Source organism: Hyla sarda, chromosome 1, assembly GCF_029499605.1.
Source record: "Hyla sarda isolate aHylSar1 chromosome 1, aHylSar1.hap1, whole genome shotgun sequence".
Lineage (NCBI taxonomy): Eukaryota > Metazoa > Chordata > Amphibia > Anura > Hylidae > Hyla > Hyla sarda.
Window position 1 is genome coordinate 33415840 of NC_079189.1, and position 24565 is coordinate 33440404.

Genomic DNA, 24565 nt, shown 5'->3' on the forward strand with positions numbered 1-24565 from the left:
GTACTACTGTGTGAGACTGGCGTGCAAATTTTCGCATATGCAAATATTCACGAATATTGATCCCTCCCTTCTGCTGCTTCTATCAAGTTACACTGGTATACTTGCTATAAAGTGCATACATTTTAACATATGCAAATTTACGCATATGCAAAAAAAAGCCAATATTACGAATATGCGAATTTAGCGAATATAAAATATCGCAAATTCGAATATGGCCTATGCCACTCAACACTATTCATACTGTAAATGCCAAAAAATATTGCATTATAGATAGGTGCACTGTAGGATACCGGGATTGCACTGTTTGATGTAACAACCAAATTGTTTTTTTTTTTCCTTTTGGAAAAGATTCTGGCTTATATAATATCCCCAGTCATGTTTAAAGCCTCTAAACCTCTTCCCGCTGACATAATTAAATGGGTATTCTAGGGAAAAAAAATTTTAATTTATTTTTTTAATTTTTTTTTTTTATATCAACTGGCTCCAGAAAGTTAAACAGATTTGTAAATGACTTCTATTAAAAAATCTTAATCCTTTCAATAATTATCAGCTGCTGAAGTTGAGTTGTTGTTTTCTGTCTGGCAACAGTGCTCTCTGCTGACATCTCTGCTTGTCTCGGGAACTGCACAGAGTAGAAGAGGTTTGCTATGTGGATTTGCTTCGAAACTGGGCGGTTCCCGAGACAGGTGTCATCAGAAAGCACTTAGACAGAAAAGAGCAACTCAACTTCAGCAGCTCATAAGTACTGAAAGGATTACGATTTTTTAATAGAAGTAATTTACAAATCTGTTTAACTTTCTGGAGCCAGTTGATATATAAAAAAAATAAAAATAAATAAAAAAAAAGTTTTTTTCCTGGATAACCCCTTTAACATTCTGTGATGGTGCCCATTTAGGAACACCTCTCAGTGTACATGGTTATGACTTCATTGTTAATTTGCTTTTGTGATCCTATCTTCGAGGTTCTGGCTACTGCCCAGTTTTCCACCCTTTACAATTAGTAGGAGAAAAGAGCGATATCAATGTCTGCCCGTTTTACTTCCAGTGGCCTAATCAGGGTCAAGCGGCCCATTTCTAATTAACCAGAGCAAGGCTCCTTTTCTGGTGGGGCCTATGGCCTTTCTCTGGTTAATTAGACATAGGCAGTTTGTTCCTGATTAGACCAGTGAAATGGGCAGTAAAGAAACTGAATTATTTAATGATGAAGGGATCTGTCAGTTGGGTAGCAAAAGGGGACGCAAGGGTTGCAGTTAAAACCGGTCCCGTTAGCCACTACAAGTGTGACGTCACTCTATGTGACGGTGGTCGTGCCCCCTTCCCATAAACTTTTTTTTTTTTAAAGGCCTCTGAAAAATGAAAGAAGCAATCTGATTGGTTGCTATGGGCAACTGGTCACTTTTCCTCTACAGTGGTATTGATAACTCTCCCCCTATGAGTTTTTAAACTTGATCTTGGAAACAAGTGTGATAGCCTGGGGGATGTAGGGTATGGGGAGTGTAGCTGTACATTGATTAAATGGTTCTTGTTAATCCTTGCTATTCGAGACACCAGGGTGAGGGCTCCTCGGTAATGCTTGTCCTACCGCCACCCTTCCCAAGAGCGATAGGGAGGTAGATAATAATGGAATGTCCACAACCGAAGAGTTTTCTGAAACAGGTATAACTTTTACTGAAGATTTTCTGCAAGCTTCATAAACTGAACAGTCTCTATACATACAACTGCTTTCTTTGGAGATTGCCAAAGGTTGGGACTTTAGCAATTTAGAGTCTTTAAGTATTAGGTGCTGTTCCACTGGATTTAGAGGATTAAGTTGCGGTCCAGAAGTCACGCTAGCCTTAGCGGGGGTAGTTTAGAATTCACAGTTTTAGTTCAGCTGAGGCCGGTAGGTTTTCAGGCCTAGCGTATCTTTACAAGTTACGCAGATCCATCCTGCTAGTCCGGCATTGATGAGAGCAGCAACCCAAGAGAGCGATAATTGGCTACAGCTCCCTTGTATGGGCAGGGGCTGGACTAACGCTAATTGCTCCATACTTGTGTCAATCACGATTACAAAGACTTGTGGGCAACACGTGACCCAAGGACCTTCAAAGGTCCTCCAACATACCATAGAGGATATTAACCTGGTCACATGACCGAAGGTCCTGCGACGCTAAACAAGGTAAGTACTTTACATTATCTTAGATATACATTATTATTTTATATATATATATATATATATATATATATATATATATATATATCAACATTAGAGAATTAGACTTGAGGAGAGGCGACTAGGGGTTGTCCCACCTGAGGGATCCTACCTGAGAGTAGATACTCTGACTTTGGGGACCTCTACACTAGGTATGGTATGCAATACGGTATCGGGACACCACACAAGGAAATGTTGAGTGATTCTGAGTTCTGACAAGGGCCAAATTGTGGTGACTAGATGACTGAGACAGAGCATTTCCAAAATGGCAGGTCTTGTAGGGTGTTCCCAGCGGTTAGTGCCTACCAAAAGTGCTCCAAGAAAGGACAACATGTAGACTAAGGGTTCCTGTGTATTGTGCTACCCAGTCACATTCCAGTAGGGATGTAAGAAAAAATCGATTCTCGCGATAATCGCGATTTTTCATTTGCCGATACAGAATCGATTCAAAATATTTTTGAATCGATTCTTTTAGGGATGTGGAATTTTTAATAAAACGCACTTTATCTTACCTGCCAACGAACCCGCGGAGCTCCGGTACAGTCCGGTACAGGTGTTCGGTCCCCGGGCTGTATTCTTCTTACTTCCTGTTAGTCCGGCACGTCACATGGAGCTTCAGCCTATCACCAGCGGAGGCGGGACATCGCTGCGGCTGGTGATAGGCTGAAGCTCCATGTGACGTGCCGGACTAACAGGAAGTAAGAAGAATACAGCCCGGGGACCGAACACCTGTACCGGACTGTACCGGAGCTCCGCGGGCTCGTTGGCAGGTAAGATAAAGTGCGTTTTATTTTATTTTGCAGCCCGGACGGGATAACATGAGAAAAGTGAGCACCGGAGTACTAGATCGCCGCTGTCAAAGCTGACAGCGGCGTCTATTGGGATCTATGAATGCTCCCAGGTGGGCGATATATCGCGATGTATCGTCACCTAGACGGTATCGCGATATATCGCGATATATCGAATCGCCACACTGGTATCGCGATTCGAATCGAATCGCCAAATTCTTGGCGATTCACACCCCTACATTCCAGTCATAGTGCCCATGTTGGCCTTTGTGCATTGTTGTAAGTGCTTACAGTAAGTACAGGATCATCAGAACTAAATCAAGGAATAATAATAGAAGGCAGCCTAGTAAAAACAATCACACTGGGTGCATCACTTACCAGGTAGAGATAGCAACAGGATGCTCTATAGCTGTGGTCTCCAACCTGGGGACCTCCAGATGTTGCAAAACTACAACTCCCAGCATGCCCAGACAGCCAACAGCTGTCCGGGCATGCTGGGAGTTGTAGTTTTGCAATATCTGGAGGTCCGCAGGTTGAAGACTACTGCTCTATAGGAAGAAGATAAGTCGGCAGAGGCAGGAGTTACTGTGACACGTACCACCTACCTATGGGAATAACAAAAAGAAAAAAGGTGGAGCACCACATCGGGTAACATTATCAGAGTGTAAATCGTATATAAATGTCAGGCAGTGCTCACCTGAGGGGGCTGTGGTAAAGCCACAGGGTGTCAGAATATAGCCACAATTTTGTAGAAGAACAAGTGACTCTAGTTGCGCAACTAAACCACCCATCTAAACATTGAACAGACCAAGTCCTCCCTTCATGGCAACTGAATTCCCTAATGGCATTGGCCTCTTCCAGCAGGATAATGCCCCGACCGCACTGCAAAAACTGTTCAGGAACATGACCAGAGCGCAAGGGGGCCTTCAAATTTCCTAGATTTCAAACTGACCAAGCATCTGTAGGATATGCAGGAAAAACAAGCCCAACCCATTAAAGGGGTACTCACTCTGCCGGAAAACCTTTTATTTTATTTTAAATCAACTGGTGCCAGAAAGTTAAACAGATTTGTAAATTACTTCTATATAAAAATCTTAGTTCTTCCAGTACTTATCAGCTGCTGTATGCTACACAGGAAGTTCTTTTCTTTTTAAATTTCCTTTCTGACTGACTACATTGCTGACACCTCTGTCCATATCAGGAACTGTCCAGAGTAGGAGAAAATCCCCATAGCAAACCTCTCCTGCTCTGGACAGTTCCTGACATGGACAGAGGTGTCAGCAGAGAGCACTGTGGTCAGACAGAAAGGAAATTCAAAAATAAAAGAACTTCCTGTGGAGCATACAGCAGCAAAGATTTTTTAGTAGAAGAAATTCACAAATATGTTTAACTTTCTGGGGCCAGTTGATTTAAAAGATTTTTATTCCCCAGTGGAGTACCCCTTTAAGACTGTAACACAATTTACAGGACTTACAGTATCTTCTGCTAACATCTTGTTGCAGATACCACAGGACACCTTCTGAGGACTTATGGAGTCCATGCCTCAATGAATCAGAGTTGTTTCGATAGGACAAGTGGGATTTACACAGTATTAGGTGACAAGTCTGAGAGTAGAGGGATCTAATGTGCCTTTTTAAAAAAAAAAAAATTTCCGAAAAGGTAGTCAAGGATTACACAGATGTCATGGACCCTCCTAACAAAACCCTAAATATTCCTCATTCCCCACTAAAACCTACTCTAAATGTCGGGTCCTAAATTCTGTATCAGTGTCATTTTATAATATATTTGTAAAGGGAACCCTTTTATTCTAATTTGATAAATAATTGTGCCCGCAGCCACCCCTTCTGCTGGTGATGTACATCATGTTGTAGCCCGATGTGACCCGTGTGGTTTGCAGATCCTCCGTTTTGCTGGCTCTTTAGGTAAGTTGCTTTGAGGATGGCTGATAACCTTTAGGATGTTTTGTGATAAGATTCCTAATGTCATCCTCAGACTGCGAACTTTAAGAATCGCGCTCGCTGTGATTAAGGAGAAGGTTGGGCTGATTCTGGCAGGGACTGAAGCTGCTGGTTTCTGGAACTTTACAGTGAGATCTGAATCATTCTAAATTGCGGTATTGAGAATCACCGCCTGCACGTATAACAGGCAGGAATCGATCGCTGCCCCCACTGAGGACGGAAATGGTCCCAATCTACATGTCTATAGTAGTTTACGTAAGACCTGCTGTAGAAAGGTTCTTTTAATTCCTGAATGCCACTGTTCTTGACGTATGTGCAGTCAGGGCCAGAGACATCTTTATTTTCTTCTAAGGTTAGATAGAAATAGATAAGCCCTTGAATCAAATACTGTCAATAATTATATTCAGTCTCTTCTTAAGACATAACATGAAGCACTTGGACCCCAGTGTAAAATCTGTACCACGGCCTTACAACTATCATATGTTATTTATCCGAACTCTTCATGTTGGGTAAATTCAAAATTTTTGGTCTCCTTTAGCACATAGTCCTGGGTGGTACCCCCTCAGTACCCCATATAGTTACTCCATGTTTTGGGCATACGGCAGCCGGCTGCTGTATGCCCCAAACGTTATGTGAATGCAGCCTTACGTCAGTGTGATCCCCAATCAGCTGCAGGCCTTGCTCTACACACACGCACATACTACGCTCTGCTATACACATACACATACTCAGCTCTGCTATACACACACACATAGTCAGCTCTGCTATACACACACAGCTACATCAGGCCAATTATCACCACCGCCTGAAGGGAATGGTCAATGGTGTTAGATCCTGTATTGTTTCAAGTTGTGCCTTAGTATAAAATGGTACTCCGGAAGGAAAAAAAAAAAAAAAAAGGTTTTAAAATCAACTGTTGCCAGAAAGTTAAACAGATTTGTAAATTACTTATATTAAAAAATGTTAATCCTTCCAGTACTTATCAGCTGCTGTATACTCCAGAGGAAGTTGCGTAGTCCTTTTCATTCTTACCACAGTGTTCTCTGCTGACATCTCTGTCTGTGTCAGAAACTGTCCAGAGCATGAGCAAATGCTCTTAGTAAACCTCTCCTGCCTTGGACAATTCATGACATGGATAGAGGTGGCAGCAGAGAGCACTGTGGTCAGACTGGAAAGAACTACACAACTCCCTTTGGAGCATACAACAACTGAAGTACTAGAAGAATTACAATCTTCAAATAGAAATAAATTACAAATCTGTATAACTTTCTGGCACCAGTACCTCTTTAACTCCTTAGAAGTCTCTAGAACTTTCTGGAGTAAAGGTGGGCCTAGTATAATAGGTTCCCTTTAGAAACTCAACTTTTTCAGATCTCAGAGCCTCCAGTCTAAAGAAGCTGCTGTTTGTGTATTAAAGGCGTACTCCGCCCCTAAACATCTTATCCCCTATCCAAACGATTGATCATAAAATGTCTGATCCTCGGGCCGGCGCCCGTCATGTGGCACAGAGTGGAGTTCACTCTGTGCATCGGATTAAGGGGTGCTGTGCTGGAGATCACGCGCGTGGGGGGTGTTGGGGGATAGGTCCCAGCAGCCGGCCCCTCTGCGATCAAACATCTTATCCCTAGGTACCCCTTTAAGTCAAGAGTTTAAGTTACACGAGTAAGTTGTTAATGAGTACCAGGCTCATGTCAAACCAGAAATGGCTACCATGCTGTCTTTTTAAGATATCCTAGGTATGCACTTTGCCCTGGTCTGAAGGACTTTATTTCTTTTGACTGAAATTTAAGTCTAATGGGATAGCAATTTGGAAGCCCCTTAGCTTGGTGGACCTCCGATCGGGCCAGATTGACAGTTCACTGCTGGAATCCAACCTGCAGTAATCCTTCGAGTCCACCCAAGAAGTTTACAGCCTCAACAACTACTTATCTTACAACCTTAACACCACATGGGCTAATGCCTTCAGTGCCATCTACCTTTACATGAACTGTCCTTGGAACTGTTTATGCTCTGTGCCTCAAACTTTGTGGATAAAGTTCAGTAAAATTACCCATTTTGCTGGAACACCCTGGAGTCTTGATTTCTTGGTTTTCAACTGGGCCTTTTAGATATCACCAGCCAGGACATTGTTAGTTGGAAAGGGCTCCAGGAAATAAAGATTGACTGTCGGCAAACCCTCTCTTGGTAACAATTGGGGTCCAACTTAACTTTACACTGCAGCCACTGTGACATCTTAACCATTCAATGTGTGGAACTACAAGTATTCCCTGACATTGTCCTACCACCATGTCTTCCCCGTGGGTCACTGCACCAATATATAAATGCAAGTGAAGGGGAATAGTAGTAGACATAACAGCTATCAGTGACCACCCATTTCACGACTCTGTACATCTAGCGCTGCCCTTGGGTACCATTGGCACCAGTGTTCTCAAAGGGGCAATCTAGATTTGCACCTTTAAATCCTGGGCCATTTTAAAAAGTAAATTTCCATTAGATTTGTATTCTCGTATTCATTCCAAGCTTAGAAAATGATTCTGGTGAAAAATGACAACAATTTCCCTTTGTTCCAATAATGACTCCTACTCATCATAAGTTCATTTGGGTGAACCTGGTCCATTATTTTCACATATTTCTCACTGCATATAGGAACATTTTTATTTTATTATGTTTCATTCGCCCCAACGTTTGCCAGCGCTCGTATTCAAACATATTCAGACACTATTAAAACAAAGTTCAAAGGACTCATCAGATTGTAGTTAACAAATTTCACTCAGCTATGAAGATCCATTTTAGCTTGGCATCGGCGTTTGCCAAATATCTTTCTGCTAACTAGACTGAGGCAGCAATAACATTGAGCCAGCACACATCAGGAAAGTGGCTCATCTTGATTAAAACACGAAAGATAATGCAGCAATGACTTGGCATTGACCTAATGCCACCCACTAAGGTCTATACTATGAATTCAGCCCATGTGGCTAATATGGGGTGCTTGGAGAGAAATGGGTGAGAAAGTGGCTGAAGGGTCTATATTGATTCTAACTGGTCAAAAGACAGCATGACTTGGCTTCATATATAGCTGTCACTTTTCCTGAGTCCCAATGGTGACAGTTGTCAGTTACCCCAAGGACTTACAGTACAACCAAACAAAGTGATAAGCATACAATTGCAAGAAAATCCGGCACAACACGCATAAATACTGACAGATAAATATAAGAATATCATCTCACAAATAGAGGACTTGAACTGGAGATGAATGGATGATGAAACAAACGAATGATAATATAAATAACTGGGAGTGAAGCAGACAGGAACAAATACAAAGAAGGAGCCTACTAAACCTTGTTGTCCCTGTAATATTCTCTGAATAACTCTCCAGAACAGAAGATACTTGCAAATATAAGTACCGGGGTTCGACAAGGAAGTGAAAACCATATATACTCGAGTATAAGCCTAGTTTTTCAGCACAATTTTTCGTGCTGAAAACGTCCCCCTCGGCTTATACTCGAGTGAACTCTCCGTCTGTCAATCCCTTCTCAGTGGTCTTCAACCTGCGGACCTCCAGATGTTGCAAAACTACAGCTCCCAGCATGCCCGGACAGCCATCGGCATGCTGGGAGTTGTAGTTTTGAAACATCTGGAGGTCCCCAGGTTGTAGACCACTGCGGCCTTCGTCATCATCCAGACCCCCCTTTAGTTTTCTACTCACCTCCCCTCGGTGGGAAGGAAGGGTGAGCTGGTCTGTGAGGTCCCTGCGCATGAACGTCCCTGTGCGTCGTCGTCAAGGCAACATCACTAGTCCGGGGCCGGCCCGGAGCGGAGAAGAGGGCATCCCGGTGAAGATGGACAGCCCGGAACGACTAACCCTCTCCACTGGATGGTCCCTGCAGCATAGATGGCCCGGACCAGCTCACTCTTCCTTCCCACCGAGGGGAGGTGAGTAGAAAACTAAAGAAGGGTCTGGATGATGATGAAGGTCGCAGTGGTCTTCAACCTGCATACCTCCAGAGGTTTCAAAACTACAACTCCCAGCATGCCCGGACAGCCATCGGCTGTCCGGGCATTCTGGGAGTTGTAGTTTTGCAACATCTGGAGGTCCGCAGATGTTGAAGACCACTGATGAAGGGATTAACAGGCGGTGACGATGTATTTCCCACTTTAGGCTTATAGTCGAGTCAATAACTTTTCCTGGGTTTTTGGGTTGAAATTAGGGGTCTCGGCTTATATTCGGGTCGGCTTATACTCGAGCATATACGGTACCAAGAAATAACTTGTGAACCAAAGACAAACTACTAGATAATACCCCATAATCCGAACAAAACTGCATAAATCTGAGACTTTTAAAGTTAAACTAACCATTATGAACTCCATTTTGAAAAAGTGAAGGCTGGATGTCAAGATAGCTGATCCAGAGCAATAGATCAGCTGTGAGAGAGTAACTGCCCCAAACAGATTAATAGAAATGAGCAGGTGGAATAGCAGGATGATTCCTATTTTTTATGTTGTAGTGCATTAAACAGACATTGTCATTTGAACAAACTTAGCATAGGTCTATATTACAAGCGAATATTAGAACATTTGTAATATATCTTATTAGACAAAAATGCTTCTTTCTCCTGTTATCAAAGTTCCCCCACCCCCTCTTACTGCTCAAGTTTTCTCTGAAAATCAGCTCATCTTTGTCCTGTGCCTGCAAGACAAGCAATACAAGGCTATGGAGGGAAGAAGCTGTGCCCACTAGCTCTGGGAGAACTGCAAATTAAACATAAAGCCCGCAGAGCAGAAATCTGCTGAAAAATTGTTACATAATGACCAGAAATAGTGCTGCACCTCACATACACACACAGAGCAGCTTTTCCTGAAAAGTCACCTGAAGTGACAGGTGCATTTTATGTAGAAGTAGGTCGTGGTTGAACAAATGATCATCTGGTGACCAATCATTTTGCAGATCCTGCCATAAACACTAGCCATACATGATACCGGGTGAAGGTAGAACAATCTTTCTGGGAACATTCTGAGAACATTCTTTCCTGAATGGATCAGTTCACAACTGACACCGCCCAATGGTCCCATTGACCTGAATAGGGTCGCTGGGTGTCTAATATTTTACAGAAGTTGATTAGATCTGACAAAAAAAAATTGGTTATGTGCTATTTTTTTCTCCACTTAACTCCCGCCCCTTCCACGGACTGGCTGAGGGAGCTTCCTTTATAGGAGCACAATGGTTATGTGAACAAGGCCGTAAACTAAATAGTCTATAAATTATCTGACTTCACCACATAGGATAAAACTCTTTGACAAATTTGCTTCAATTTTAGATTGGTATATTTATGCCTTAGGTTTAGACCACTTATTTGATATAGCCAACGCAAATTGCACAAAAATTTTGTCTTCTAGGGAGTGGTCTTCTCAAAAAAAATGTAAAAAATATGATGGAACCAAAAATCTGCACAGAAAACTTGTCTGGACAAGGGAGTGGTCTTCTCAATGAGGTGATCTCTTGGAGAGGTAAAATTTTGTTGAAAATATTTTGGCTAGATTTTTGGTATAGAATGTCGTGTTTAAACTGTGCCCACTTTCTCTCGAAGCCATGGCCTTTATCTAAGTAGGTGTTAAAGTGACTAAAACACATAATAGTTGTCTTTAAGGGAATGAAATCCCTTTTTCAGAAGGTAAATACCCCAATATTTTTAGATTCAAAAAAGGCAAAAAGGCACTTTTCCTGTATCCCCGACCCTCCAAACACACCTGCGCACACTCAATAATGCATGTACTAAAACAAGATAATACCATACTTGATCTCAACATAATTTTAATAACTGGTACAATAAAAATGAAATGTTATTTGTAAAAAAAAAAAATGTTTACATTTAAAAGCGCACCCCTATGCACAGCGCTAAAGGAGATTTTGGAAAACAATTACAGAAAATCCACATTAGAGACCTCTTTTTTATTTTTTTATAACATTCAGTCATCGGGGGGGGGGGGGGGGGGGATGAATGACATTGTTATCAGTTGAATAGAAAAAATAATTCACTTACCAAATGTCAAAATTTATAGTAATAAGAACAAAAGCTAAGCAGAAATATTTTTCACATTTTTGTTTTCAGGTTTAAGATGCACTATAACACCAGAATCTGACTGACCTTAGAAACTAGAGCTGACTTAAAGGGGTAGTCCAGTGGTGAAAAACTTATCCCCTATCCTAGGGGATAAGTTTGAGATCGCAGGGGGTCCGACCACTGGGGCCCCCTGCGATCTCTCTGTACGGGGCCCCAGCTCTCGGCCCAGATAGCGGGTGTCGACCCCCGCACGAAGCGGCGGCCGACACGCCCCCTCAATACATCTCTATGGCAGAGCCGGAGATTGCCGAAGGCAGCGCTTCGGCTCTGCCATAGAGTTGTATTGAGGGGGCGTGTCGGCCGCCGCCTCGTGCGGAGGTCGACACGCCCCCTTCCCGCGGCCTGTCGGGGCTCCGTACAGGAGATCGCAGGGGGTCCCAGCGGTCGGACCCCCCGCAATCTGCAACTTATCCCTTATCCTTAGGATAGGGGATAAGTTGCTCACCACTGAGTCACCACTGGACTACTCCTTTAAAGATGAAAAGTCACACTCCCACATGAAAGCTTCAGTGGGGTTTAAAGGGGTACTCCGGCCCTAATACATCATATCCCCTGATCTTATCTGTCTGAAAGGTGGATGTGCAATGACAGGTTGCAGGAGTTCCCCAGCAGCGGGACCCCCGCAATCTGTCATTGTGCACCCACCTTTGTGAGCTCTCCACAGCGCTGGAGGCTCCAAGTGTGCAGTGTGACAACCACGGGGCCGAAGTATTGTTATGTCACGACTCCGCCCCGTGGGACATCACGCCCCCTCAATGCAAGTCTATGGGAGGGGGCGTGACAACCACAGGGCCAGAGTAAAATTAAATGAATAATTCTCTTACTACAACCCCTTAAACAAGGGTACCAGAATAAACCTAATATAACACAGAAAATATGTATAAGAATATAACCAATATAATACTGTCACCTATGAACAAAAATATAACTACTATAATATTGCTCCTAGGTATAAGAATATAACATGTTGTAATATAGTAAAACAGAAGACAGGACAGCACTCCCCATACAATGTAGCTTTATTCAGGCGTTCCAATGGTGGCGAGTGGGTGCAAAAGTGGAGGCGGGATGCAGGACCTGGACAGACTGTTTCACGCTTTCACAGAGCTTCCTCAGGCTGGTATGCCGCGTCCTGTCTTCTGTTTTACAATATTGTACCGTACTTTTTCAGACATTGCACCACCGCTATCATCTTCCGTCTGAGTGTCATTATCCGCTATCTTGACCCAGATAACCTTTGTCACGATTCGGCACGATCAGGTTGTGGATCCACTGTGTCAGCGAGGGATAGGCGTGGACCCTGCTGGTGGACCGGTTCTAAGAGGCTACTGATGTTCACCAGAGCCCGCCGCAAAGCGGGATGGTCTTGCTGCGGCAGTAGCAACCAGGTCGTATCCACTAGCAACGGCTCAACCTCGCTGACTGCTGAGAAGGCGTGGGACAGAAGGACTAGGCAGAGGCAAGGTCAGACGTAGCAGAAGGTCGGGGCAGGCGGCAAGGTTCGTAGTCAATATGGATAGCAGGAGATCAGGTAACACAGGCTTGGACAACACTAAACGCTTTCACTGGCACAAGGCAACAAGATCCGGCAAGGGAGTGCAGGGGAAGTGATGTGATATAGCCAGGGAGCAGGTGGAAGCCAATTAAGCTAATTGGGCCAGGCACCAATCATTGGTGCACTGGCCCTTTAAGTCTCAGAGAGCTGGCGCGCGCGCGCCCTAGAGAGCGGAGCCGCGCGCGCCAGCACATGACAGCCGGGGACCGGGACGGGTAAGTGACTTGGGATGCGATTCGCGAGCGGGCGCGTCCCGCTGTGCGAATCGCATCCCCGCCGGCAATGTCAGTGCAGCGCTCCCGGTCAGCGGGTCTGACCGGGGCGCTGCAGGGAGAGAGACGCCGTGAGCGCTCCGGGGAGGAGCAGGGACCCGGAGCACTCGGCGTAACAGTTCCCCCCCCCCCTTTAGGTCTCCCCCTTTCTTTGTCCGGCAACTGCTTCCCATGGGATGAGGACACCGGGAGTGATTGAAGGGTTTCCTCAAAGGCAGGTCGTACAGCAGGAGTGGGAATGGGGAGGGAGGGCAGGGGGTGAAGCATGGCACGGGACAGGGTGTCACCAGGACGGGGGCCATGAGGAGGCAAGGCACAGTCCAGATAAGCCTTGGGGGGACCAGGTGTACGAGGAGGCACTGAGGCTTGCCTGACGGGACTGGGAGGGGGGGGGGGGAGGCATTTCTTATGGCAAGCAGAGTCCCAGTTCTTGATCTCCCCGGTGGTCCAGTCAAGGGTGGGAGAATGAAGCTGGAGCCATGGCAGACCGAGGAGGACCTCAGAGGTGCAGTTGGGAAGGACGAAAAATTCAATCATTTCGTGATGGGGTCCAATGCACATTAAGAGGGGTTTTGTGCGGTAACGCACGGTGCAATCCAATCTAACTCCGTTGACCGCGGAAATGTAGAGCGGCTTGACGAGACGGGTCACTGGGATGCAGAATTTATTCACTAAAGAATCCAGAATAAAATTCCCAGAGGCATCAGAGTCCAAGCAGGCCACGGCTGAGAGGGAGGAGTTGGCAGAAGGAGAAATCCGCACGGCACCGTGAGACGTGGAGAAGCAGACTTTGAACCAAGAGACGCCACACCCACGTGAGCTGGGTGCGTGCGTGCGTTTCCTAGACGTGGAGGACGAATAGGGCAATCCACCAAGAAATGCTCGGTACTGGCACAGTACAGACAAAGATTTTCTTCCCTACGGCGATTCCTCTCTTCCTGGGTCAGGCGAGACCGATCCACTTGCATGGCCTCACCGGCAGGAGGCCCAGGCGTAGATTGCAAAGGATACTGTGGGAGAGGTGCCCAGAGATCTAAGTCTTTTTCCTGGCGGAGCTCCTGATGTCTCTCAGAAAAACGCATGTCAATGCGGGTGGCCAAATGGATAAGTTCTTGCAGGTTGGCAGAAATCTCTTGTGCGGCCAGCACATCCTTGATGTTACTGGATAGGCCTTTTTTAAAGGTCGCGCAGAGAGCCTCGTTATACCAAGATAATTCGGAAGCAAGAGTACGAAATTGGATGGCGTACTCGCCTACAGAAGAATTACCCTGGACCAGGTTCAGCAGGGCAGTCTCGGCAGAAGAAGCTCAGGCTGGTTCCTCGAAGACACTACGGACTTCAGCGAAGAAGGACTGTGGCTGTGGCAGGATCATTGCGGTCCCAGAGCGGTGTGGCCCGAGACAAGGCCTTTCCTGAAAGAAGGCTTACTACGAATGCCACCTTAGACCGTTCTGTAGGAAACAAGTCCGACCACATCTCCATATGCAAGGAACATTGAGACAAAAATCCACGGCAGAGTCTAGAGTCCCCATCAAATTTGTCCGGCAGGGACAAGCGGAGGCTAGGAGCGGCCACTCGCTGCGGAGGAGGTGCAGGAGCTGGCGGAGGAGATGGTTGCTGCTGTAGCAGAGGCAGAAGTTGCTGTAACGTGGCGGTCTGCGACAGCTGCTGTCCTTGTTGGGCAATCTGCTGCGATTGCTGAGCTACCACCGTGGTAAGGTCAGCGTGACTTGGCAGCGGCACCTCAGCGGGATCCATGGCCGGATCTACTGTCACGATTCGGCTTACAGGTTGTGGATCCACTGTGTCAGCGAGGGATTGGCGTGGACCGTGCTGGTGGACCGGTTCTAAGAGGCTACTGGTGTTCACCAGAGCCCGCCGCAAAGCGGGATGGTCTTGCTGCGGCAGTAGCAACCAGGTCGTATCCACTAGCAACGGCTCAACCTCGCTGACTGCTGAGAAGGCGTGGGACAGAAGGACTAGGCAGAGGCAAGGTCAGACGTAGCAGAAGGTCGGGGCAGGCGGCAAGGTTCGTCAATATGGATAGCAGGAGATCAGGTAACACAGGCTTGGACAACACTAAACGCTTTCACTGGCACAAGGCAACAAGATCCGGCAAGGGAGTGCAGGGGAAGTGATGTGATATAGCCAGGGAGCAGGTGGAAGCCAATTAAGCTAATTGGGCCAGGCACCAATCATTGGTGCACTGGCCCTTTAAGTCTCAGAGAGCTGACGCGCGCGCGCCCTAGAGAGCGGAGCCGCGCGCGCCAGCACATGACAGCCGGGGACCGGGACGGGTAAGTGACTTGGGATGCGATTCGCGAGCGGGCGCGTCCCGCTGTGCGAATCGCATCCCCGCCGGCAATGTCAGTGCAGCGCTCCCGGTCAGCGGGTCTGACCGGGGCGCTGCAGAGAGGGAGATGCCGTGAGCGCTCCGGGGAGGAGCAGGGACCCGGAGCGCTCGGCGTAACAACCTTAGTCCTGTAGGTGCCGGATCACCTTTCCTTTCTTCAGTACATATAGCATGTTGTAGTGTAGTGTAGTATATTATAATGTTGTAGTGACGTGTCAAAAGTTTTGATTGGTCGGCCATTGGCCATTGGCTAGAACTAACTGGGAGAAGGGGGCACTAAGTGAGACAAATTTACAATGTAATTCTATGGGATTGTCTCGGTCAGCTGCACTTTTCTCCCCACTTGTTCTAACAATCGAGGTCTGGTTCACATCACGTTTTCTCCCATACGGGAGCGCATACGGCAGGGGGAGCTTAAACCTCGCACTCCCGTATGCCTTTCTATGCGCTCCCGTATGTAATTCATTTCAATGAGCCGGCCGGCGTGAAACGTTCGGTCCGGTCGGCTCATTTTTGCGCCGTATGCACTTTTACAACCGGACCTAAAACCGTGGTTGACCACAGTTTTAGGTCCGGGGAAAAAGCGCATACAGCGCAAAAATGAGCCGACCGGACCAAACGTTTCACTCCGGCCGGCTCATTCAAATGAATTACATACGGGAGCGCATAGAAAGGCATACGGGAGCGCGAGGTTTCAGCTCCCCCCTGCCGTATGCGCTCCCGTATGGGAGAAAACGTGATGTGAACCCAGCCTGATTTGGGTCTGAACACTCAGACCCCGACCGATCAAAGCTTTTGACATGTCTCTTGACATGTCAAAAGTTTCTTAAAGCACCAGGTACACTTTAATGACATTTATTATATCAGAACTTTGTCATGATATTTTGTTTCTATGACAAAACTTTCTTTATACATCCCGAATATCTAAGCTGTTCTACAAACAAGCGAACATTCCGCATTATGTGGCTGCCAAATCCTGCAGCCATCACGAGCCAAGCTTAGCAACCACAATACATCCATTTTATTGTTCCCCGCTGGCTCTTTAGACAATGATGTCCAAACAAAAGCATAAACAGGCGGCTGGAAAGTTGAGCGCCCGTCTACAGCGAGAAACATGAGGTTATGCTGGAAATGTTAATACCAGACACCTACAATCCATATCTATTCCTACTCACAACCCCATAGGCTTGGGGAATTTCTAAGAGGCCTTAAGTGAACAGCATTCTGGCTAAAAAGAAAAATATTGAAACTTGTACTAATACACATGGAAAAGTTGTAGGTTCAAGGGTATTTATTTCTAGTATGGACCCCCTAACTTCATAGGCGTGCGTTATAGGTCTTTTGGGGGTTTTGGGATTTGCCCTTCCCCCTCCTAGGCTACATTCACACAGTGGAATTCCCTCAATTCTGCACAAACTTTGCCGAACAGAATTGCAGAATTCCCGTGGAATTGTGGAGGAATTTCTTTGAAATTCAAGCCTCATTGACTTCTATAGGATTTTACCATGGAAAAAGCTGCGGAAATTCCACTGTCTGAATGGGACTCTGGAATTTCTTTGACCATGGGTACTATTCTTACTACTGGTAACTATGCTTTGTCTTCTAATGGATGCAACAAGATGAATATTGCATAATAAATCTACTACATTTGCTCATTAATTAGAACTTGTCTGGATAAATGGACTAAGCCAAGTACTAGAAGACTGTTAACTGGCGATAATTCATTCTGATACTAATAATTTATGCTCATTGTTACAATTGATGACTTTCCTCTTGTACAGATACTTGAATGTATTGTAAGGGTACGTTCACACGAGCGGATCCGCAGCTGAAGGACTGCTGTATGCTGCCTTTACAGGTGCCTTCTCGGAGTGGCAATAAACCGCTAGGAGCAGACACACTTGTGGTTTCCCGGTACCATATTGCATACCGTACCTGGTATGGTGGTCCCCAAAGTCAGAGTTGCTACGTTCAGGTAGGGTCCCCCAGGTGGGACAGCCCCTAGTCGCCTCCTCCTTCTCTAATTTCATAATGCTATTGTGTATATATTTAATAATGTGTATATTTAATATAGTGTATATTAGTCTACTTACCTTCTTAGCGTCGCAGGACCTTCGGTCATGTGACCATGTTGATTCCTCTATGGTATGTTGGAGGACCTTTGGAGGTCCCTGGGTAACATGTTACCCATAACTCTCTGTACAGAAGATTGACAGTTGTCATGGACCAGTGAGCTCTAGTCCAGCCCCTGCCCATATAAGGGAGCTGTAGCCAATGATCACTCTCTTGTGTTGCTGCTCTCGTGGATGCCGGACTATCAGGACGGTTCTGCGTAACTTTCAAAGACAAACTAGGCCAGAAAACCTGCCGGCCTCAGCCTAACCTAAACCGTGAGTTAAAATCTCAATCCCCGCTAAAGCTAGCATGTTTACTGGACCGAATCTAAACCCCTAAATCCAGTGGATCACCGCAACAAATATCTTCCTAAGCTCAATAGACTCACAAGGTCCCAACCACTTGTCAAGCTCTAATAGACTTTGTTATATGGACTGTTCCTGTTCTTTACTGCATAAAATCTTCAGTAAAAGTTCTGACAAGTGTCTGCAAATCTCCGGTTGTGGACAATCAATTATTTCCTATCTCCCTATCGCTTTTGGGAAGGGTGGCGGTAGGACAAGCATACAGAGAATAGCCCTCACCCTGGCGTCACGAATAGAAAGGGTTAAGCAAGCACCCTTAGTAACCGCACAGCTACACTCCCTACACCCAACTCCCCCAGGCTATCACACACTGCTATGTGCGATATTGGCCTAGCTCATAGAGGCGATGTGTGAGAGTACACCGCGCATGCGCAGCGACTCGCACATCGCTTCAGTGTGTCTGCTTGTAGCGGCGTATTGCTGCTCCGAGCAGGCACCTGTAAAGGCAGCATACAGCGGTCCTTCAGCAGCGGATCCACAGCATAATACGCACTGGGATCCGCACGTGTGAACGCACCCTAATAGTGAAGAAATCCCCTCCTAGTAACTGGATCTTACATATGAGAAGTGCACTCTCCTTACTGACCTTCACACTGATAGAATCTTTAAGAAACATTAAGTCAATAAATGCTCCAGTGCATGACTATTTTATCCTAAAATACTATGATAAAAAAGAAGGTTGACGCAGCACTCTTGGTCAAAAAATGGAGGCTCTTAGCGCACTAAATTGCACAGCAATTTGTTTTTGCTGTGCAATTAGAGGGAGTGGCACCCTCTGTAGCCGTGCACCCCTCCCCTGTTTCACAGAAGGTTTTTAATTGATAGTGGATCCAGCACATCGCCCAGTCAGAGGCCATATGCCCAGCAGAGGTGAGTGAAATGAGTGTTAGGGCTTCATCCGAAATGAGGCCACCTCCGCGTGGTGGATGAGGGACACGTTTTGATCAAAAAGTGCGCTAAGAGCCTCCATTTTTTGACCAAGACTGCTGCTGCAACCTTCTTTTTTGTATTAAATGCTATAATAGTACGTGGAGCCGCACAGACTACAATACAGAGTTTGTTCTGTGCACAAGTCTCATACAGTCCACAGAGCACATACAAGCTCCAGACAAGATCTACATATTAAAGGGGTACTCCGGCGCTAAGACATCTTATCCCCTATCCAAAGGATAGGGGATAAGATGCCTGATCGCGGGGGTCCCGCCGCTGGGAATCCCCGTGATCTTGCACACAGCACCCCGTTATAATCAGTCCCCGGAGAATGTTCGATACGGATCGGGATAGGGGATAAGATGTCTTAGTGCAGGAGTACCCCTTTAACCCCTTAAGGACTCATGACGTTCTCATACGTCTTAATTTCAAAGTCCTTAAGGACGCATGACGTATGAGAATGTCATGAGCTTTCCCGGCCCCCCGCAGCCAGCTGGAGCGGAGCCGGTGCCTGCTGAAATCGTTCAGCAGGCATCGCGGCATATCAACCAGGGGGGTCATGATGACCCCACCATCTCGTCGATGGCCGCAGATCGCTGTACAATTCAGCCCAGCGATCTGCAGCGGATTCCGGGTCAATCGGGTCTCCAGTGACCCGGTGACCCGGAATTACTGGCTGATCGGGGCCGTCTCTGACCTGTGGGGTATTAAGGTTCACTTTACCCCTTGTTATGTTCCCCGAGGGGTCTAGTTTCCAAAATGGTATGCCATGTGTTTTTTTTTTTTTTTTGCTGTTCTGGCACCATAGGGGCTTCCTAAAGGTGACATGCCCCCCAAAAACCATTTGTCGCTCCTTCCCTTCTGAGCCCTCTACTGCGCCCGCCGAACACTTTACATAAACATATGAGGTATGTCCTTACTCGAGAGAAATTGGGTTTCAAATACAAGTAAAAATTTTCTCCTTTTTACCCCTTGCAAAAATTCAAAAATTGGGGTCTACAAGAAAACATGCGAGTGTAAAAAATGAAGATTTTGAATTTTCTCCTTCACTTTGCTGCTATTCCTGTGAAACACTTAAAGGGTTGAAACACTTACGGAATGTCATTTTGAATACTTTGGGGGGGGTGCAATTTTTATAATGGGATCATTTGTGGGGTATTTCTAATATGAAGACCCTTCAAATCCACTTCAAAACTGAACTGGTCACTGAAAAATATCGAGTTTGAAAATTTTGTGAAAAATTTGAAAATTGCTGCTGAACTTTGAAGCCCTCTGATGTCTTCCAAAAGTAAAAACGCATCACTTTTATGATGCAAACATAAAGTAGACATATTGTATATGTGATCCCCAAAAAATGTATTTGGAATATCCATTTTCCTTACAAGCAGAGAGCTTCAAAGTTAGAAAGATGCTAAATTTTCATTTTTTTCCTCAAATTTGGCGATTTTTCACCAAGAAAGGATGCAATTTCCCACAAAAATTTACCACTATGTTAAAGTAGAATATGTCTCGAAAAAACAATCTCGGAATCAGAATGATAAGTAAAAGCATTCCAGAGTTATTAATGTTTAAAGTGACAGTGGTCAGATGTGCAAAAAACGGCCGAGTCCTTAAGGTGAAAAAGGGCTAAGTCCTTAAGGGGTTAATCTGTAAGGAAATTATAGATCCCTGCAGCATTCTGTAAATTTCCCCTAATACTTACAAGTGCAGTAAACTTACAGAACATATTGTATCTCCTCTGGGTTGTGGCTGCTTGTTGTCAGGATTTTTTCGCCCATCATTTCATTGTTCTATTTCTCAGTAATATATTTGTTGCTTTCGCTGTCTGTTGCTGAATCAGCGATTCGGCGCCATTCACTTTGTTTCCTGCACAGCAGCGTTCTCGGCCCCCGGCTCTGCAGTATGCCACCTTCACAAGGATGGAAGCGTGGTAGTGACTGGGCTTATATATCAGGTGTTTAACCCTTCAGACCAAGTTTACTCACTGGCCAATTGTCCGGGCCGCTAAGCAGCACCTCTGCCCCTGCAAACACATGGCTCTTCATGGGAACCAGATAGAAGAGGGATCTGATACAACTAAATAGCTGAGCGCCAGCAAGGAAACACTCTGCTCCCTGCCCGGCCTTCCAGTGATTATCAGGGGAGTAGAAGAGGCCAGAGCAGCGATGAAACACAGGATCTGGGAGAGTTGAGTGTTCTCAGAGGACAGGTTAATAGCGCCATGCTCTTCAGCCAAAGGCTGTCGGGGCATGCTGGGAGATGTAGTTTTGCAACAGCTGGAGGCACCCTGGTTGGCAAACACTGCTCTAGATCATACATAAAACTGAATTCACAAGCCAATATCCATGACCGGAGGAGAGACTTGTCCGTTTCCATCTCCCCATAGAGTCATAGTGACCTAGCCCCCTTACCTATGTGTAGTAAATAAACTATTGTAACAGAGTCCTGTTACCTTGTCATTTCTAACGCCACATTTACCATGATGTTGGTGACTGCTCGGTATTATTAAGGCACTGTCTGCAGTGTCACCTTTAGTACAGCCAGGAATGACAGGCAGGGTCACAGTGACCACAGGGCACAACCACCAGTGCAGCTTTGGGCTACAGGCGACTGCAGTGACTTGCCATCCCAGATGTTAAAGGGTATCTCATCAAAAAATCTTTTGATATATTATAGATTAATGTATGCAGAATAACTTTACAATTGCATGTTATTAAAAAATATGCTTCTTTCTATTTAGTTTTCCACTTTGAAGAAATGACCACTAGGGGTCTCCCTACCAGTCCTTGCAGCAAGCATTTCAGACTCATGCTGGAGTCCTAAACACTACGAGCTGCCAGTCTGCTTTGTTCACAAAGGAGAACACTCAGAGCTGCCAGTCTGCTTTGTTCACAGCCTGCTTGGCTGTGAACAAAGCAGGCTGGCAGCTCTGAGTGTTTAGGACTTCAGCAGGAGTCAGAAATGCTTGCTGACAGGACTGATTGGGAAAAATACAATAGAAAGAAGCATATTTTTCATTAACATGCTATTGGAAAGTTATTCAACATTCATTAATCTAAAATATATCAAAAGTTTATTTCATGAGAGGTACCCTTTAAGTTGCAGTAAGCACCTGTTCACACAGACATGAGGGAGCAGTCCCATTAATATGCACTAATGACACATTATAAATGAATGCAGCTCTAGGATCACACAGGCTAGATGGGAGCTGCAGCCCCACCACCCCGGCTCATCATACCCACCACACACACTATAACACACGATCATGTCACTGTGTCTGGGCCCAGGCAGGGGACATATGCCATCTGACTGCCCCTCACACACTCACTGCGCAGGTTGCCGACCAGCTCGGAGTGGCTGGCTCCCCCAGACTTCCAGGCCATGACTGCACAGAGATCTCCGCTCCGGCTGACGTCACCGTCGTCACGTGACTCGGCCGCGCACACTGGACAGTTCTATGCGATGCCGATCTGATTCGGCGATCGCATAGTAAAAGGAATCTGTCAAAGCACAGCAGCGGTCGACTCGGGACACGTGGTCACCCTACCACCAGCTGTTGTACAGCTACAACTCCCATCATGCCTGGAGAGCCGTAGGCATTATGGGAGCTGTAGTTTAGCAATTGCTATAGAGCCACAGGTTGGGGTACAGTATCACCCATTCATATCTGCAGAACATACAAGTGTGATGGGACAGACAGACAGAATACACAGTCATAACAGTGACCTGAGTGATATCTTCTCTGTTGTCTTTCCTTTTCATCCCCATCTGGACTTTTTCCAGCTCCATCTTCTCTGCAGAGTCTGACATCCGGACATCATTGGTCCCTTAATTTGTCAGCAGATTCTCATCCTCTGAATAAAGACAATAATCATTATTACTGTGTCATCTGAATATAACTCTGTCAGAAACCGTTTCACCTGAATATAACCTTGTCAGAAACCGTGTCACCTGAATATAACCCTGTCAGAAACCGTGTCACCTGAATATAACTCTGTCAGAAACCGTGTCACCTGAATATAACTGTCAGAAACCGTGTCACCTGAATATAACTGTCAGAAACCGTGTCACCTGAATATAACTCTGTCAGAAACCGTGTCACCTGAATATAACTGTCAGAAACCGTGTCACCTGAATAAAACTCTGTCAGAAACCGTATCACCTGAATATAACTCTGTCAGAAACCGTGTCACCTGAATATAACTCTGTCAGAAACAGTGTCACCTGAATATAACTCTGTCAGAAACCATGTCACCTGAATATAACTCTGTCAGAAACCGTGTCACCTGAATATAACTCTGTCAGAAACCGTGTCACCTGAATATAACTGTCAGAAACCGTGTCACCTGAATATAACTCTGTCAGAAACCGTGTCACCTGAATATAACTGTCAGAAACCGTGTCACCTGAATATAACTCTGTCAGAAACCGTATCACCTGAATATAACTCTGTCAGAAACCGTGTCACCTGAATATAACTCTGTCAGAAACCGTGTCACCTGAATATAACCCTGTCAGAAACCATGTCACCTGAATATAACTCTGTCAGAAACCGTGTCACCTGAATATAACCCTGTCAGAAACCGTGTCACCTGAATATAACTCTGTCAGAAACCGTGTCACCTGAATATAACCCTGTCAGAAACCGTGTCACCTGACACACACTGTACCTTTAATAACACTTTCACACAAAGTTTCTTCTCAGTTCGGCTGAATCCCAAACTTGTCTTCCTTCATACCCCTCAGACTTCCTCCAGACCCCTCTTCCCCCTCCTCCAGACCCTTCTTCCCCCTCCTCCAGACCCCTCTTCCCCATCCTCCAGACCCCTGCTCCCCCCTCCTCCAGACCCCTCTTCCCCCTCCTCCAGACCCCTCTTCCCCCTCCTCCAGACCCTTCTTCCCCCTCCTCCAGACCCCTCTTCCCCATCCTCCAGACCCCTCCTCCCCCCTCCTCCAAACCCCTCTTCCCCCCTCCTTCAGACCCCTCCTCCTCCCTCCTCCAGACCCCTCCTCCCCCCTCCTCCAGACCCCTCTTCCCCCTCCTCCAGACCCCTCTTCCTCCTCCTCCAAACCCGTGCTCCTGTTGTCCTGTCAGGCAGCCTCCCTCAGTGTTCCCAAGGCCTCCTACACTTGTTTCCCCATTGTAAATATGTTTTACCATGTAAAGTGTTATAAAATGTAATGTTGCTTTAAGAGTTATACCACGTGATATGTCATTTGATTGTTACCCAGGAGGTACCAGTGACCAGGTGATCCCAAGGGTGACCTATGGGCTCCCTGCTAGTCTCCCCCATATAAGCCCTGGGTGGAGTTAGCTTCTCTCTCTTTCCTTTCACTTTTTGAGCTTTGCTCTTCTGCTAAGCTGAGGTCCAGTGCATTCGTGTCTAGTGTGTGTGCGCAGAATGTTGGAGACCTCAAAGTCCAGTCCTGCAGCCACCATCAAGTCAAGTAAGATAAAGTCACAGCTTTATGAGTCAAGTCAAGTCAGTCTCTGTCATCTGTCAAGTCAGCGTGGTCTGCAGTCAATTGTCCAGTCCTACTACAAGTCCCAGCAAGCCCTTAAGGTCTCTACAACACTGGTCACCTCCTTGGGCCCTAGCTGAACTGTATAGACTTTATAGACTTTGCCAACTGTCTATCCTCAGTAAAGCTACCATTGTCCGTAACTTGGCGTCAGAGTCTTTATTGCCCCCGTGCCTAGCCCTGGATCCAGCGGTATACCTTTATGTGGTTATAGGCTAAACCATGCCCTGGCGTCAGGAATACAATGGGTTAATGCCATCTGCCCCTAGGGTAACAACATCTGTCCTGCACCACATACCCCGCCACCACATCTGCTCGCAGTGGCATGCTGTGCTGCACCACGCCACCTCCCATAAGCCACCACTGTCTTAAAGTGGTGGCAATTTAAAAAAATATA

At 46.0% G+C, this 24565-nt stretch overlaps 1 long non-coding RNA gene across 1 annotated transcript in view; it reads right to left on the reverse strand.

The window, feature by feature from the left end:
- LOC130300432 (uncharacterized) overlaps positions 1–22502 on the reverse strand; it is a 57235-nt gene extending 34733 nt beyond the window's left edge. Inside the window, exon 1 of the long non-coding RNA XR_008851302.1 lies at positions 22372–22502. This is a non-coding gene — a long non-coding RNA (uncharacterized LOC130300432). The remainder of the gene's footprint in view (positions 1–22371) is intronic.
- Positions 22503–24565: the final 2063 nt, after the last annotated feature.